The sequence below is a fragment of the Papio anubis genome, chromosome 5, assembly GCF_008728515.1.
Source record: "Papio anubis isolate 15944 chromosome 5, Panubis1.0, whole genome shotgun sequence".
NCBI lineage: Eukaryota > Metazoa > Chordata > Mammalia > Primates > Cercopithecidae > Papio > Papio anubis.
The window spans coordinates 134,480,932-134,498,788 of NC_044980.1; positions in this window are offsets into that span (position 1 = coordinate 134,480,932).

Consider the following 17,857-nt stretch of genomic DNA (forward strand, 5'->3'; position numbering starts at 1 on the left):
CCAAGGCAGGCAGATCACTTGAGGTCAGGAGTTCCAAACCAGCCTGGCCAACATGGTGAAACCCCATCTCTACTAAAAATACAAAAATTAGTAGGGTGTGGTGGCGTGCACCTGTAATCCCAGCTACTTGGAAGGTTGAGGCAGAATAATTGCTTGAACCCAGGAGGTGGAGGTTGCAGTGAGCTGAGATGGTGCCACTGCATCCAGCCTGGGTGAGAAAGTCAGACTCCATCTCAAAAAATAAATAAATAATAAAAAAGAAAAAAGAAAGAAATTAGCAAGCCATGGTGGCAGGCAACTGTAGTCCCAGCTACTGTGGAGGCTGAAGTGGAAGACTTGCTTGAATCCAGGAGTTTGAGGCTTCAGTGAACCATGATCGCACTACTGCACTCCAGCCTGGGTGACGGTGCGAGACCCTGTCTATAGATAGATAGATAGACAGATAAAGATTGGTCTTGGAGCAAGGATTACATGATGAGTTGTTAGTGGAGACACTGGTTGCAACTGATTGCTGACTGTTCAGATAAACTCCAATGACCTTGTCTTCCTCCCCACCCCAAGTAGACCTACGCCCTGTGCAGACTGGAAGCTCAGATGGACTACTGTCATTACACAGACAGACAGCCTATATAGCAGCAAAAAAACTTTCATGAAACCTCAGATTGGCCCATCTGGAAAATCATCTTTGGCTGTGTGTTCTTTCCCATAAGTTCTGCTATTCCTGCTCCACTGTGGAATGTCAGTTCAGTGATCCTAAATGACCACCCCACCCCCATGCACACCTGCTTTCCCATCAGACTCAGTCCTCATCCCTGTAGTTGTGTCTCTCTCTGGGTTTTCTTTCTCTCCCTCCATTTCTCTCTCTCTCTTTTTTTTTTTTTTTTTTTTTGAGACAGAGTCTCACTCTATTGCCCTGGCTGGAGTGCAGTGGCACGATTATCGGCTTACTGCAACCTCCGCCTCCTGGTTTCAAGCAGTTCTCCTGCCTTGTCCTCCTGAGTAGCTGGTACTACAGGCATGTGCCACCACGCTCGGCTAATTTTTTTTTTTTTTGTATTTTTAAAGTAGAGATGGGGCTTCACTATATTGGCCAGCCTGGTCTTGAACTCCTGACCTCAGGTGATCCACCCACCTTGGCCTCCCAAAGTGCTGGGATTACAGGTGTGAGCCACTGCACCCGGCCTCTCTCCCTCTGTTTCTCTAAGTGGACTTAGAGTCTCTTAGATGCAAATGACAGAAATACAACTCAAACTGGCTTAAGCTTTTTTGGTCACATAACTGAAAAGCACAGGAATAGACTTCAGGCATAGCTGAATCCAGGCGCTCAGACATTGTCACCTGGCATCTGCCTCACTCCAGCTTTTGGGTCTCTCTCCATTGTGTTAGCTTTACTCTCTGATAGCCACTTTCCAAGCAGTTTAAGAAGCTCTAGGCTGGGTGTGGTGGCTCATGCCTGTAATCCCAGCACTTTGGGAGGCTGAGGCGGGTGGATCACAAGGTCAGGAGATTGAGACCATCCTGGCTAACATGGTGAGACCCCGGTCTCTACTAAAAAAACACAAAATTAGCCGGGCGTGGTGGTGGGCACCTGTAGTCCCAGCTACTTGGGAGGCTGAGGCAGGAGAATCGCTTGAACCCAGGAGGCAGAGGCTGCAGTGAGCCAAGATGGCGCCACTGCACTACAGCCTGGGTGACAGAGCAAGACTCTGCCTCAAAAAAAAAAAAAAAAAAGAAGCTCTAGTCTTACACTGACCAGTATGGCAAACCCAACAGAAAGAACCCACTCATCTTTCAATAGTTCAGCAAAAGATCTGCTGCTAATGTTATTGGATCAACTTTTTTTTTCTTTCTTTTCTTTTTTTTTTTTTTGAGGAGTCTCACTCTGTCGCCCAGGCTGGAGTGCAGTGGCGCAGTCTCGGCTCACCACAACCTCCACCTCCTGGGTTCAAGCAATTCTCCTGCCTCAGCCTCCCTAGTAGCTGGGATTACAGGAGCCCGCCACCACGCCCAGCTAATTTTTCTATTTTTAGTAGAGACGGGGTTTCACTATGTTGGTTAGGCTGGTCTTGAACTCCTGACCTCATGATCTGCCCGCCTCAGCCTCCCAAAGTGCTGGAATTACAGGGGTGGGCCACAGCGCCCAGCCAGATTAACTTTTAATGAGTCACCATGTCCTGGAGATGGAAGGCACAGATTGACCAGGTCCAGTTACATGCCCACCCTGGGATCCTGGGGTAAGATCAGGTTAGGTCACAGAGACAGGGAAGGAAGATGGGAGACTTGACTGACGTGACACTGACAATGGGGAGGTCTTCACCTTCTAGATCTCAGTTAGGTCTTGTGAAAAATTGGGTATGGTATCCAGATCTGATTCTCTGCTGCTGGGACACTTGCAGCCTAGTTTCTTTTCATAGCCTTAGGCAGATGATCTGAATTAAAGCAGCTTCTAGATCTTTCTGTCACCACCACTCTCACTATTCACTATTCCCCTATTTCAACTCCCAGTGGAGACTCTGTGGTACAGAGGGGTGAGGGAGGGAGAAAAGAGAAAGTAAGAGATGGGATGGGAAAGAAAGAGAAGGGAAGAACAACAGAGACAAAAGCTCTGGAGCAAACCTCCAAGGCTGCACAGATCCTGGGCCACCTCAGCCCCCACCTCCATCCCACCCACTGGCCCACATCCTCCACCTGTGAGTGGTGCATCGCGGCTTAGCTGTTCCAGACCCCTGGCTGGGCTGGGCTCCAAGCTCTGCTGCTTTGTCAGGGTATCATTATCCCCATTCTGCAGCTCTTGTCACCTGGAGGTTCTTTCTTCTTCTCTGGCCCACACACCAACACACAGGTGCCTCCTGCCTGGCTTTCAGCTCCTCCTAACTGCCACCTTCTTTCAGGGCCCTTTCCACTGCCACATAGTCAGTGGCTCTGCCCCTAAGGGTGCCATCGCAGCCCAGGCCCATTTTTCCCTCCTCTTCTCTTCCTCACTGAGTTCTCTACCCTTTGTCTAGAGGGAGCCAAAGCCTCTGCTCTAAGGGGTTTCCTTTTTCTCCCTGGGAGGAAAAAGGTGAAAAAGGTATCCAGGGTGCTGGGCAGATCCAGATAACTGATGACTCCATGAGAATCAAGCACTCACCCGTGTCTGGTCTGCAATGCATCCACATTCTTCTCCACAGCTCCAGAGTGGAAGCTCCTTTTCTAGTTATCCCGCACTCAGGGCTTCTGAAACTCACCACTCTCCCTGAGTCCCTTGTCGATATCTAGTTTTGCAAATTCCACCTGGGTTTCAGGAGATCGCAAAAGCTTTGAGATCTGCCTGCAACTCGCTGTGAAAACCTTGGACAAGTCCCTTCCCTGCAGACTCCTGGGTTGTGCTACAATAAAGAGGTTGAAACTAGATCAAGGAGGTAAATCCTAGCACATGTGCCACCATTTCTCATCCAATGCCCATGGCAGACATTGCTAATCAACTACGGCACTCTCTTTTCAGGATGCATTCCAGGCAGCTGCTACTACTCATTCAACATTAGCTCATGACATGAAACATCGTTGCCACTCCTGGACTAGCTGATCTCCGAAGGCCCTTATCTCATTGACAGCAAGGATTCTGTGGCCTGGTTGAATCAATATTACTTCTCCCTAGTTCCCACTTTTCCCTCCAGCTCATTCTTTTGATCATCCCCATCCCTCCCTCTCTTTCATCTTGCCTTGTTTCCAAGTCTCTGCCGCTGAGTCCATGTAAACCCTAGATGATGTCTGGGTCTCCAAGGTTCTGTTTACTGTCACTCAACTTCAGGCTCTTTGAAGGTTACATTTTCCAGGCAGTCACACTTACACATGTTGGGCGGTTCCGTGGCATTGGCTCAGAGGAGGGAGGCAGTGATCAAGACACCAGAGACAGTCAGAGGAGGAGCAGGAGGAATAAGACCAAAGAAATATTAAGAAAGAGATAACAGGATAGACAGACAGTGGGGCTAGAGTTAAATTTATGTATCAAGGCCATCCTGGTAAGAACAGGGAGCAGTAATTTTAATGGAATTTATCCTGGACCCCCAAGGTCACAGTGGGAGGGAGGATCAGGGAGGACCTAAAAGCAAAGGACAAAGGGAGCATATAAATTAGTAGCTCAACTGACAAACATGAAAGAGGTGAAGGGATTCTTTGGTGGGGGAAACTATCAGGAGCTGCCATAATGAGATGGACTTAACCATGCTTCACGAGTGTAAAAGCATCCACTAGTTATTGATCAGAAGAGTCTGGTAAAGTCAGGTGGGTGCTGGCTAGCAGCCAATTAGAGACTTAAAGCAAAGCCCAACCCAGGTTGCAGGACATGTCTTATCTCGTCAAAACTGCCTGGAGCAGTTTTAGAGTTTCAGGAAATGCTACCAACTTTATCAGAGGGGCATGTGCACTAGTAGGGTATGCACAAGGGCCAACCAGCCAAGAGCAGAATGACCACAAGAAAGCCCATGTGGCCATGCATGGTGGCTCACACCTGTAATCCTAGCACCTCTGGAGGCTGAGGCAGGAGGACTGCTTGAGTCCAGGAGTTCAAGATCAGCCTGGGCAACATAGCAAAACTCTGTCTTGCTACAAAAATTTTAAAAATTAGCTGGGTGTGGTGGCGCATGCCTGTGGTCCCAACTATTTGGGAGCCTGAGGCAGGAAGATCTCTTGAGCCTGGGAGAGGGTCAAGGTTACAGTGAGTCATGGTGGTGCCACTGCACTCCAGCCTGAGCAACAGAACAAGACCCTGTCTCAAAAAAAAAAAAAAAAAGGAAGAAAGAAAGGAAAAAAAGAAAGAAAGAAAGAAAAAAGAAAGAAAGAAAGAGAGAAGAAAGAAAGAAAAAGAAAAATAAGAAGAAGGAGGAGGGAAAGAGGGAAAGAGGGAGGTAAGGGAGGAAGGAAGGAAGGAAGGAAGGAAGGAAGGAAGGAAGGAAGGAAGGAAGGAAGGAAGGAAGGAAGAGAGGGAAAAGAGAAAGCCCTATGTGCTACAGGTCTGGGTTCAAATCCTGGCTCATCTACTTACTGAGACTTTGGTCTCAGTTTTCTCCTCTGTGAAGTGAAGACAAGCAGCACCTAACTCATAAGGTTGTTGAGTATTAAATAAGAATGCATGTAGGTCGGGCACGGTGGCTCACACCTGTAATCCCAGCACTTTGGGAGGCTGAGGTGGGTGGATCACCTGAGGTCAGGAGTTCAAGACTGGTCTGGCCAACATGGCGAAACCCCATCTCTACTAAAAATACAAAAATTACCAAAAAAAAAAAAAAAAATTAGCCAGGTGTGGTGGTGCATGCCTGTAGTCCCAGCTCCTTGGGAGGCTGAGGCAGGAGAATCAATTGAACCTGGGAGGCAGAGGTTGCAGTGAGCCAAGATGATGCCATTGCACTCCAGCCTGGGCAACAGAGTGAGACTCCGCCTCAAAAAAAAAAAAAAAAAAAAAAAAATGCATGTAAAGGGCTTGGCACAGTGTCAGGCTTGTGGTTGATAATAAATGGTAGCCAGTAATGTTAGCATTATTATTATCATGGGCAACATGTCTAAGAGGTCCCTTGAGTGATCCCTACTACACTCAACATATATACACATACTTTAATGGTGGGATCCTCCAGGCACACCACCTAATTGCATGTGATAAATTTTGTCTAAACCAAAAAAGGCAGTAATCCAAAATGTCTGCTTTTGAGCAGGGATTGCTCATGTATAGGAAGAGCTGGACAGCTCCCGTGGGCCTAAGAGGAGGAGCTGATTCTTCCCCAGGATGCAAAAGCCAGATGTGGGGGAACAGCAGAAGTGCTGGGCTGACAAAGGCTCAGAAGAGACCCAAAGATGCTGACAAGAGGGGCAGGTTCTGGTCAGTTCTTTGTCTCCTTGACAATGCTGTGGGTGGGGCCCTGTCCAGGCTGCCTGCCCTGCCCAGCACCCCTTCCCTCCTCCCCAAGAAGGAAATGGAAGAAAATGGGATTTCTGCTGTCTGGAAGGCTGCATGGCTGGGGTTGGCAAGGGCCAGTCAGGCCTGTAGGCCGGCAGTCAGGATGCCAGCCAGCTGGGGATGAGGAGCTAGGGATGAGGCTGACGGGGCAACTTCCCAGAGACCCTGCAGCTGGCCGCTGCTGCCTTCCTGAGGCTGTGCAGTGGGGTATGGAAGGAGCCAGGGATCGTCTGACCCCATGTGTCATGCCCGCTGACTCTTCCACGTGGCACAGAAAGAAACCTCAGCTTCCCAGTAGGCTTCTATCCCCAGCACATGAGTGGTGCCCACCTGAGCCTGAGACAACAGTTGCTTTTCAGATGTCCCTCTGCAGGGTTCCACATTGTCACGCCCTGGCACAGGCACAGAGGTTAAGGGGAAAAGGCTGTGGAGTCAAGCAGACCTGAGTTCAAGTCTCAGCTTTGCCATTTACTGGTGTGACCTAGGGCCAGCTCTGTGAGTGATCCGGGCCTCAGTTTCCTTACCCAGAAGTTAGGGATGATAAAAGTAAGTTCCTGACAGGACCAAGTGAGAATGATGCATGTGTAGTACTTAGCCCAGGTCTGGCGCATAGTAAGTGCTTGAAAAATGTTAGCCATAATTCTTCTAATTAATTATTACTATAGTTCATGAGGTCCCCAAATGTACTATGAGTAGTTACACAAATTCCAGCCAGGAAGTCCATATGGCCCAATATGGGAATGATTGTCTCCAAAGTTCAGTGTGATTTGATCCCAGTTCTTCTGTCACTCTGAGGATGTGGCCCAGGTCAGGGCTGGAGTCCCTTCAGACCACTGGAGAGCCTCCCTTTTTGTGGAAATACATGGGGAATCTTAGATGATACAGCTCCTGGACTCCCTTTGCCCTCAGGCCTGGCCAGGGTGTGGAAGGAGGCAATGGGGATGGGGAATATATGCCTCTGAACAGCTGTGCCTGAAGTGGTACACTCCACTTTAGGAAGTTCCACCTCCCTGGGAACAGGACGCCCTCCAAGGGGATAGGGCCCAAAGCTGCCTGGATTTCTAAGGATTTTGTACAGACTCTAGACGGTGAGGGCTGGTGGCTGGGGGAAGCAGCCCCCACTTCTCTGAGCCATTGCTGAGAAAGTAGGAGGGAGCAATGGCTTATGATGACAGACAGGAGGCCACGAGGAGACCCCAGGCTCTTTTGCTAGGGACCTTAGTTCAAGAGCCCCACCTGGCAGTATTCTCCTGCCTCTGCCGCATTTCTCCTCAGGAACTGTGTTCCTGTGTTTACCTGGGCAGGGTGAACTGGGTCTGGGTATTTCTCTGTATGTGGGCCCTTCCTTGTCCCCCACCCAGCGGATGCCTGGGCTGGATTGTATATTTCCGGAGTTGCCTACTTGAATCACAGGCTTTTATTTTTAGAAGATTACAAATGCGGGGGCTGGAAGAGAGAACTGAGGGCCTGGAACTGGGGTGGGGAAAGAAGTTCAGGGTCTGAATATGGTGCATTTGGGACAGGAGTGGGGTAGGCACTAATAAGGAATAAGTGAGATGGTGGGAAAAAACAAGGTGAGGAAGTTGGGAGGGATCCCACCCTCCCAGTGCCCCAGTGCCCTGTGCGGGATCAGACTTTCCTCGGGCTAGGGAGGGCCTCTGGAGGGGGACGGGTCAAGGGCCACCTCTCCGGCATGTAGCTGGGTCCCCAGAGAGGCTGAGGAGCCTGGGAAAGAGATGAGAAAATCGCTCCCCTTCCCCCTCCCCCAGGCCTTTGGGACTCTGAGAGAAGCTTCCTGTGCAGACAACTTCTCCATCCCCTGGGCTAGGACGTCTTAACCCTTCTAGTGCTGGTATCAGAGAAACAGAGAGCAACACAGATGTGCACATACATTCTTGCAGAATGGCCCAAATGCTACGTCCCACACAGGTGTAGGCCTTCCTCTTGTTCTGCTGTGTTCATTGTGCACCTCCCAGCTCCTGACCCCAAAGCCCCAGATTACCCAAAGCAGCAAGAATTCAGCTGATTCTCCTACCAGGGCACAGAGTGAGGAAAATGGAGAGCCTTCACCTGGGCATGGGTGGCACACATCTGTTCCTTCACTATTGGGTAGTGAGAAGACATCAGACAGAACTTAGAGCTTGTAGAGTTAGGAAGTCCCCATGCTGCCATTAATAGGGAGCTCCAGGCTGACAGGAAAGGAGCCTTAAAGTCAGGAGAACTGGCTTGCATTTCTGTCTCTGTGTGTGACCTTGAGAAGTTCACGCTCTAACTGTTACTTGACCATTTAGGTGCAGCTTCTGAAAAACACGAGGAAATCAAACCAGAGATGGTCATGGTAGCCCTAAGATGGACGAAAGAAAGAGAGTATCTTTCTTATGGGCCTTTCATTCAGCCTGGAATCCAAAAAGCCTTTGAAAACTCTAAGGTGAGATACCCAAGTCCCCAAGTAGCACTGAATTATCAGGGCTATTCCTGCTCCAGTCCTAGCTCCATAAAGGCAGGAGAAGTCTGCAGTGTTGCACTTTCTCTACCCCTGAATGGCCATGCCCAGCATGGTGTCTTGCACACAGTTGGCTTCCAATAAGCTTGTGATACGCAGCTAAACAGATACATGACCCACCTTGACTTTGGGATGGGAAATTTTTTTTTTTTTCAATTGTCTTCTCAAGAGTACTAGACTAGAATTTAGAAAGACCTGGCCCAAGGCTGGGCATGGTCGGCTCACGCCATGTAACTCCTCCAGCAGTTTTGGGAGGCCGAGGCGGGCAGATCACGAGGTCAAGTAGATTGCACCCATACCATTCTTGCACGATGACATGATGAAACCCAGCTATCTACTTTGACCAAAAATGGATAAAAATTAGCTGGGTGTGGTGATGCACGCCTGTAGTCCCAGCTACTCGGGAGGCTGAGGCAGGAGAATCGTTTGAACCCGGGAGGCAGAGGTTGCAGTGAGCTGAGATTGCAGCACTGCACTCTGGCCTAGCAACAGAGACAAGACTCCATCTCCCCTACCAGCCACCCCAGATCGAGGCTGCTCAGCCTGCCAGGCGGGGCACCTTGATGCTGGGAGCTGCTTATCAGGTTAGAGCGGAGCCACTGTCTCTGGCTGTCTCTGCACATTACCCAACCCATCCGTCCTGCTCTTCTGCGCCCTGCCTGCCCCCAGCTCTGCCTGCGCTAACTAGTTAATTGGATCTTGGCTAACCTGGTTATGGGCCAAGTCAGCCAGCTCTTCTGCCTCTAGAAGCAGGGTCGGGGAGAGGCAAAGCGGCTGGGCATGTGTGCACGACCATGTGTGTCTGTGTGCTGGAGCCTGTCTTTGGGCTCTGGTTCGGAGCCTCCCAGGATCCCCCAGAACCCGTGGAGACTGGATCTTGGTCCTGAAGGTCAGCCCAGAGTACCCTGTCCCACTGTGACAGGTGGAAAGCACTGAGTCACATGACCTGATTCCAAAGCGCAACCATACCACTAACATAGTCTATATGACTGGGGTGGGAAGCTGAGCCTCAGCTTCCTCCTCTGTAAAATGGGGCTTACAAAATGTACCACCCAGGGTAGTACATTTTATCAAGAGAAATAGAACATTCACTTCAGTGCCTAGCGCTTAGTAGGCCCTCTGGGAATTCCAACCAATCATCATCATCTTTAGTCGCGTTGGGTTCCTGCCCTCCTCCCCAATCCTGGGGGGTTTTGTAGGAAACATCTCAGGGTGGGGGTAGAAGCTTTCATTCACTGTTCTTTGCAGGTGTTTCCTCTGAGGCTCAACTCCAATCTCCTCAATTGTTCCTTATGCAAATGTTATGCTAATGATCACATCCGCGCTACCCCGAGCCCAGCGCCGGGAAGGTGACGCAGGGCTGACTCCCCAGCTTTCACTTTGGCCAAGTCCTTCGCCTTCCTCCCCAAAAGAGGAGCCAATGCTGGTCCTCTGACAACACCAGTCCTCAGGGCAGAGAGAGAGAGACCTCGACGGAGAGAGAAACAAAGAAAGGCCCCAGTCTTGGAAGGAGACGTGCAGCCTCGTCATCACCATAATCATCAACATCAAAAAGGCCTTTGGAAACTTCAGATTCTTCCCCGCCTGTGCGGACTACTCTACAATTATAGAGGCCCAGCCCCCTGCCCTGAGGAGCTGGAGCTGGAGCTGGGGCTGGAGGTGGGGAGGAACTGTAGAGAGAGAGGGAGAAGGACAGCTAAAATTTTTTTTTTTTTTTCCTGAGACGAGGTCTCGCTCTGTCACCCAGGCTGGAGTGCAGTGGTGCGATCTTGATTCACTGCAACCTCTGCTCCTGGGTTCAAGTGATTCTCCTGCCTCAGCCTCCCGAGTAGCTGGGACTATAGGTGCCCACCACCATGCCCAGCTAATTTTTGTATTGTTAGTAGAGATGGGGTTTCGCCACGTTTGCCAGGCTGGTCTCGAACTCATGACCTCAGGTGATCCACCTGCCTTGGCCTTCCAAAGTGCTGGTATTACAGCATGAACCACCACGCCTGGCCAAGAGCTAGAGTTTCTAACTGGCAAGTGATTTTCCTTAAGGGCAGGGGCCATGCCCAGCATCGCCCCTCCACAGCACTCAAGCTCCAGGAGGACGGAGGTCCCCCAATTAAGTGTGGAGATCAAAACTGAGGAAGTGATCCAGCAGTTCTTGTCCCACCATGCTTTCACTTTCTTACCAGCTATGTGACTTCATCTCTTTGTCTTGTTTCCCCCACGGTAAGATGGGTATAATAATTCCCACTTTTTAAGGTGACTATGAGAATTAAATAAGTAAAATCTTGTAGGCCTCCAGGAAAGTCGATCATAACTGGGGAATAGAGTGACAGCAAAGGAAAAGCAAATGCCCATCCCTGTTCTATGGCCCACATTAGCTGGGTGGTCAGATATAACCCGTCCCACTTTGCACCTGGCAACTTGATGTGGGATCAGTTTTCTGAACCAAGGTAAATAACAAAATCAAATGGTGTGTGCTGTCCCAACTAGATGGGTTTGAGATTGGGGTCTCCACTGAACATTTAACCTGCCCTCTGGGTTAATGTTGGACAAGATTTATAGTTGGACTTTAGTCTTCTGACGCTATCCTCTAAACGGTATAAAAATAGACATGGAATTGTGGGAGGGTGCCCAAAGACGACACTGTGGGCACAAGTACAGCAGCAGGGCAGGGGTGCTGATGAGGCCAATGTGGAACCAGACTCTTCCCTACGGGGAACCTCCTGCTGATACTGCCAGGTTCCTCTCTCTGTGTGGGGTGTGTGTGTGTGTGTGTGTGTGTGTGTATGTATTGTGGTTTTTTGTTTTTTTTCTGAAATGCCCAGGCCTGTAGGCAGCTCTCTCCTGATCCCTCCAGTCTCTGTAGAGAGGAGCTCCAGCACTGGAAGCCTACTCCAGGGCAGACTCAGCCCTCCAGGCATAGTAGGTGCTCAATAAATACAAATTGGATGGACTAGGGAGATAGCCTTGAGGACACTGCCAAATAAATAACAAATTGTGCAAGCAGCAGGCCGCTGTAATTAGACAAAGGAGGACAGTCAGTTATTAATATCAGACACGTGGCAGGGTTAACAGCCATTGAGGGTGGGTATAATGAAGAGAGTTACTTTCTGCACCCTCAGGGACTTCCCTTGTGATGGCCTTCTAAAGAGGGCTGAACAGCACCAAATGTCCTCGCTGCCTCTGGATCCTGCTGCCCTCCGTGTGCCTTGGTGCCCCACAACTAGGGTCCTGGTCCCTCCTATGTCCCCCTCCCTCCTACAACCCCTCAGCCCCTTATCTGCCCTGCCATTATGATGCCTGTCAGTAAGAAGCCCAGATGAGAGTTCTTTATACCCAAGCCTTATCTCTCCTGTGGGATTCTAAACTCCCCAAGGGCAGGATTTATCCTGTGCCCATTACTGTACCCCCAGTTGTGGGAGCAGGGCCCTTGTCCTATAAAGGCTGCTTAATAAATGCTTGTTAAGGCCGGGCGCGGTGGCTCAAGCCTGTAATCCCAGCACTTTGGGAGGCCGAGACGGGCGGATCACGAGGTCAGGAGATCGAGACCATCCTGGCTAACACCGTGAAACCCCGTCTCTACTAAAAATACAAGAAAATTAGCCGGGCGAGGTGGCGGGCGCCTGTAGTCCCAGCTACTCAGGAGGCTGAGGCAGGAGAATGGCGTGAACCCCGGGGGACGGAGCTTGCAGTGAGCCGAGATCGCGCCACTGCACTCCAGCCTGGGGCACAGAGCAAGACTCCGTCTCAAAAAAAAAAAAAAAATAAAAAAATAAATGCTTGTTAAAATGGAGAATTCCAGTGGAGAGGACAGGGAGCGTGAGGGAGAGAGTGGGAAAAAGAAAAGAAGGGAGAGAGAGAGGAGGGGAGGGAGAAGGAGCGAAGAGAAGAAACAAAGAAAGGAAAGAAGGGAGGGAGGAAAGGGGTAAGGAAGAAAGAGAGGAAGGGAAAATAGAAAGGCAGCCATGTGTATTCCTGGGATCGGGAACAGAAGCCTCGCTGTCCTCGGTGCTTAGAGTCTATTTGGAAAGATAAGATGGCAGGTAAAGAGCCCTGCCCTTGCCCTGCTTCCCTGCATCTGCTGGGGCTGGCTGGTGTGTCCCTGGCCCGTACCTGCTCTCTGCCCTTCAGCCCAGGCTCCCCTTGGCAACTCGCCTCTGAGGAGGTACTCCTGGGCGCCTTCCAGGGGGTGGGGGCTGGGCAGGAACCCAAGCCAAGCCAGGGAGCATGGCCAGGAAGGAGTCAGCAAAGCAGATGCCGCCCCTCTCCTGCTGTCTTGATTAGAGAAATTGAGATGTTAATAATATTCTGAGATGCAAGGTGCTAATTAAAGTTAATTACTGTTTCCTTGTGAAGTAACCTCTCCTCGTGTTTACCAGGAACAAGGCTGCCAGTCGTTCCCCTGGCTCGTGCCAATCACAATGCCCGCTGCTTGGTGTACCCCTGCACTCTCACAGGTGCCCTCAGCTGCCCCAGACCAGCCTGGCTCAGTCCAGGCAGGCACCAGGATCTGAAGTTCCCAAGCCCTGCCTCTTGGCATGGCACCAGATCAGTCCTGCCAGGAAGCATGGGGACACATGGGCATGAGTGACCCCTGGGGCCTGGGGACAGGACTAGTGGCCTCAGCAGCTGGCACCCCTGTCTTGTGCCTCCTCCCCTCCTACAGAGTCTTGGCCTCTTTCCAGCTCCTTCACCTGAAACAAGTTACTTAACCTCTTAGAATCTCAGTTTTCTCATCTGTAAATGGGGCTAATAGTTTCTACCTTGTACTACTGTTGTGGGAATCAAATGAGACACTGCCTGTAAAATGTTTACCACAACCACATAGCTGGAACTTAATAAACTCTCAATTAAAGATAACTGTGATTAGTGTTGTCTTTGTTAATAATCATCCTTCCCAAATCCCTCTCCTGTGTGGTCTGACTGCAGGACTGGGACTGGGTCACCTGGGTATATACATGTCCTCTGCGGATACGGGGACACCACCGAGCTACGCTGCACACATAATCCCACACGAACCCACACATTTGCGAAGCACACCCCCTACCCACCTTATGGAGGGCTTCCCCCTTGCTGGCACCCTGACACATCCTCTTCCCAAGGCCCCCTCCCTCGTGTCAGCCTCACCCAGAGAAGTAGAGAGAAGAGGGGCAGCTGAGGAGTAGAGAGAACCCAGGAGTAGAGTTCTGCAAAACCGTGTGTGTGTGTGTGTGTGTGTGTGTGTGTGTGTGTGTGTGTCTCCACTCTTGTGTTCCAAGCTTTATAGGGCTTTGGGGGAGAGGCCACCCCCTTGGGCCAGGTTACCATGACAACCACCGCAGGTGCACACCTCCAATCTCCTCTGCTCCCTCACCCCCATCCCTGCACACATAGCCACTCTGGCCAATTCCCGGGGAGACACTGCTTCTCAGGTGAATCTCCCCACCCCGCAGCCTCCAGGCTATCTCCCCTGTCCCTTGCCTGCCTTCTCAGGAAGCCCCTGGGCTGGGGAGAGGGCCAAGGAACAATGTGGGGCCCTGTGAAAAGATTACCCCTCAAATCGTTTCCTCTAGGGGCTTAGTGCTAATGAGTTAATATTGTCATCACCTTTGATTTGGGAAGACGAGGCTTCCGAAGGGGCCTCCCGGGGTAGAGCATGGGTAATCAAAGGGTCAGGAGCCCCTGTGGCTTTGTGCACCCTTCCCAGCCAGAGGAAGATCCCTGGCTCTTTCTGTAAGAGCAGCCTGGCCAGCCCAGCCTGGGGCATTTCCTGTTTATGGGCTTAGAAGGGCAAGGGGAGGAGATCTGGGGATGAGTGAGTTGTAGGGACATTGGTAGTGCCAGCAGGCCCTGGGAAATCCTTATGACTCGGCTGCTCTTGGTGGGTCCCTGCACTCTACTCACTGTGGCCCCGACCTGAATTTCAGGTTTCCCCTTGCCCTTGCCAAGGACACACCCTGTCCTTGGCTCCCTATTCCAGGTTTGCCTTCCTCCTACCCAAAGCCCCTGCCTCTGGGGCCTCTGGGGACCTGAATCCCTTCCCCTAAAGTCCATGCCTCCTGGTTCTAGCTCCATCTACTTCCATCCCAGGTCCCTCCTCTTCCCCATTGTTCCTCCCAACCTATCCCACCCACTCTCTTCACCTTCTAACCCTCTTTCCCTCTTTTCACCACAGTTCTCACCTACAGCCCTACTCATCTGGGGCCTGCCCTCCTTCTCCCTCCCTTTTCTTGCTCTGGTTTACAGAATCTCCAAGCAGAATTCCTTCCATTCACTCATTCATGTATTCATGCAACAAATATTTTTGGTGGTGGTAAATAAGTTAAACAAGGTTCTTGCCTCCTGCAAACTTTTATTCTAGTGGGAAGAGGCAGAAATTGAATGTACAAAAAGATTAAATAATCATAGATTGGAATATGGTCAAGGAAAGGGACAAGGGGGGCCTTTGACCAAGATTGAAAGAGACACCTTCTATTCCCTTAGATATGTTGTCAGGAAAGGGTCATAGACAGCAGCCCTACAGGGACTACCCTGAGGCAGAGGTTTGGCAGAGGCAGTCCCCCAGCTCATCTGCAAGCAGGGGGCATGGAAGCCACTAGACTCTGAAGCTGTCCCCCTCATTCCCACCTGTTCTGCTGGACACCTTCCTCCTTAGTCAACCATGACAGAGATATAAACTCAGGAGACCTCGGCCTCCTCCCTACCACCCCAACCTCTGCCCCTGCTCCCAACCCACCAGCTTTTTCCAGCTACAGGGGTCTCCTGATAAGGGTGAGGGAAGGAGGGTTAAGGGTACCAGTCCTTGGGAGTCGTGTCTTTTTTATCCCTGGGGGGTGGGCGGAACACTGAACACAGGGGCAAAAAAAGACATGACTGTGTAAACAGCCTAAAAGCCATAGGAACTACTACAGCGATAGGAAATGAAATATACATGTGCTGGGAAGGTTTTGGAGGGATCTTGGCCAGGAAAGGGTTTCGCGAGAGCAGCTTTCCTGAGTGTAGCATTTTGAGGGTTGGGGGGTAAGGAGGGCATTGGGCATATGGAACCGCTCCAAGCCATGTGGAGTCACGCGCATATGCACAAACACAGCTCAGGGACTTTGCCCTTCCCAGTGCTGCAGCCCCATGAAATATTTAGGCTTCTGGACACTGCTCATCCCTTATTGTCCCTCTCAGCAAGTACGCTTCCCCTACATCATGTATGGCTGTCCCCTTTCTTCCCCTCTGAGGCCTGCAGAGAAGGGAAAAACAGACCCTAAGCTGGAGGAGAGGTGTGTCCTTCCAGACCTTGTAGGCAGAGGTCAGGATCCCAGTCTCATCCCCTGCATGGGGACACTGTAGTGAGTAGCCCTGGGAGCCGGGCAAGGGCAATGGGTCCGGGAACTGAGAGGCAATTTGGGCCCCCCAAGAATGGAGAAGCAGCAGCAGGAGGAGGGGATTGGAAGATGCAGATGTCCTGGCTCCAGAAGGACCCCAGAGAAAGGACAGGAGTCTGGAGTGATGATAAAAGCTGCCATTTATTGAGCCCTTACAATATACCATGCTAAGCAACTTACGTGCATTCTCACCTTAAATCCACACTGCATTTTTGGAATGTATTATCCTCATCTCATAGTTAGAAAAAGTGATGCACAGAGAGATTAAGTAACTTGTCTGAGAGAGTCAGCCCCTCCAGCTCAAGACCAAACTCACACATACACACCCCCTGACCTGTGTGGGTGGGTGGCCAGGGAAGTCATGCCAGGCCAGCATCCACCCCACTCTCTCTTTCTCCCCAAAGACAGGGCTCCTCTCAGTATAATCCCCTCCTCCTGCTCCTCCTCCACTCCCCAGTGGATCGGCCCAGATCAGCAATCCTATATCCTTTATTTGTTCCATAGACAAATATTGGTGGCCAGAGGTCAGGAGACTCCCAGGAAGGGGAGACAGGAAGGTGAGGAGCTAGACAGGGTGAGCAGGAGAGAGAGTGAGAGTGAGAGCTAGAGCTAGAGACAGAGATACATGGAGACAGATGAGAAGGGGCAGAGTAAAAAGCAAGTGGGCGTGAGGGGGTGCTAGTGGCAGCTGGGGCGCTGTTAGAGTGACCCATCAGCCTGTATTGTCACAGCCCACCCCATCCATTGGGTGGCGATAGAATGGATGGCAGGTGGTGGAAGGAACTCCCACCCCCACCTTCACCCAGCTTTGTCTCCACCCACCCTCCCCCTTCACACCCCTGCTTCTCCTTCCCCTCCTCCACTGTCTTCTCCAGAACAATTCTAATTAGACTAAGTGACTAAGAGGTGGTTTTGGACTGAACACTCAATTAGGCCGGGAAGAAGAGAAAGTAGCTTCCCCAAATCTCCCACCCCTACCCACCCACCCCCATCTGCCTTTTTCACCTAGACCAAGTATTCTTATCCCAAGACTCCAGACCGTCAAGAAAGTTCCTTTTATTCTGCCCGCTCCTCACTGCCCACTGTGCCCTATTACCTGTGTCCAGACAGCCCCTAATCTACTGCTTAGTCCCCACCCTGAGCTCCTCCATCCTCAGGGCCCGAATCACGTCTTCCTGGCGAGGGGTGTAAGGAAAGGGTAGGCCTCTCCTTGGGAGGTTATCTTTCTAAGTCTCTTTATTTCTCTTTCTCCCCTTCTCCCTCTCCCTCTCTCTCTCCTCTTCCTCTGGCACTTATTTCTAACATCCATGGACCAGGCCTACTGGTTGCCATGGAGATGCACGGTGCAGCTGGATGGTGAGTGTGTGTGAGAGGAGCTGTGTGCGCTCTGCAGCAGGGGCGGGCGGCTGTATGTGAAATGCATCCATGTTCCAGGAAACATTCTTTGAGGGGGAACCAGACAGGGATCCAGGCCACCTCCCTGAAGCAAGACCCAGGCCAAGGGGAAACTCCAAAAGGCCTAAGCCCCTAAAGCCCTTGCTCATCTTCATCTGGGAAACATCCTCCCCTTGGCCCCTGCAAGTCGGATACTAAATTCTGTTTCATCCAGGATCTGGACTGGCAGATTCTGGAGGGGCCCTAACCTGCCCCTCCTGCCCAAGAGGACTAGGAACTCCAGAACCCACTGGGAAAAAGTGTGCTGAGACCTGTCCTGAAACTGGGAGGGGGGTTGGGGGCAGCTATAGAACAGCTGGAAGATTAAGCTGGACAGATGGGCTGACTTATGAAGCCCGCATCTCCCCAATATTACTCCAGGGGATGAGGTTGGAGGGGAAGTGGGTTGGCCCAGCAGGATGGAAACTGTCCTCCATTTCTTTTTTCTTTTTTAGAGACATAGTTTCACTCTTGCTGCCCAGGCGGGAGTGCAATGGTGTGATCTCGGCTCACTGCAACCTCCACCTCCTGGGTTCAAGCGATTCTCCTGCCTCAGCCTCCTGATTAGCTGGGATTACAGGCATGCACCACCATGCTCGGCTAATTTTTTTGTTTTTGTTTTTGAGACGGAGTCTCGCTCTG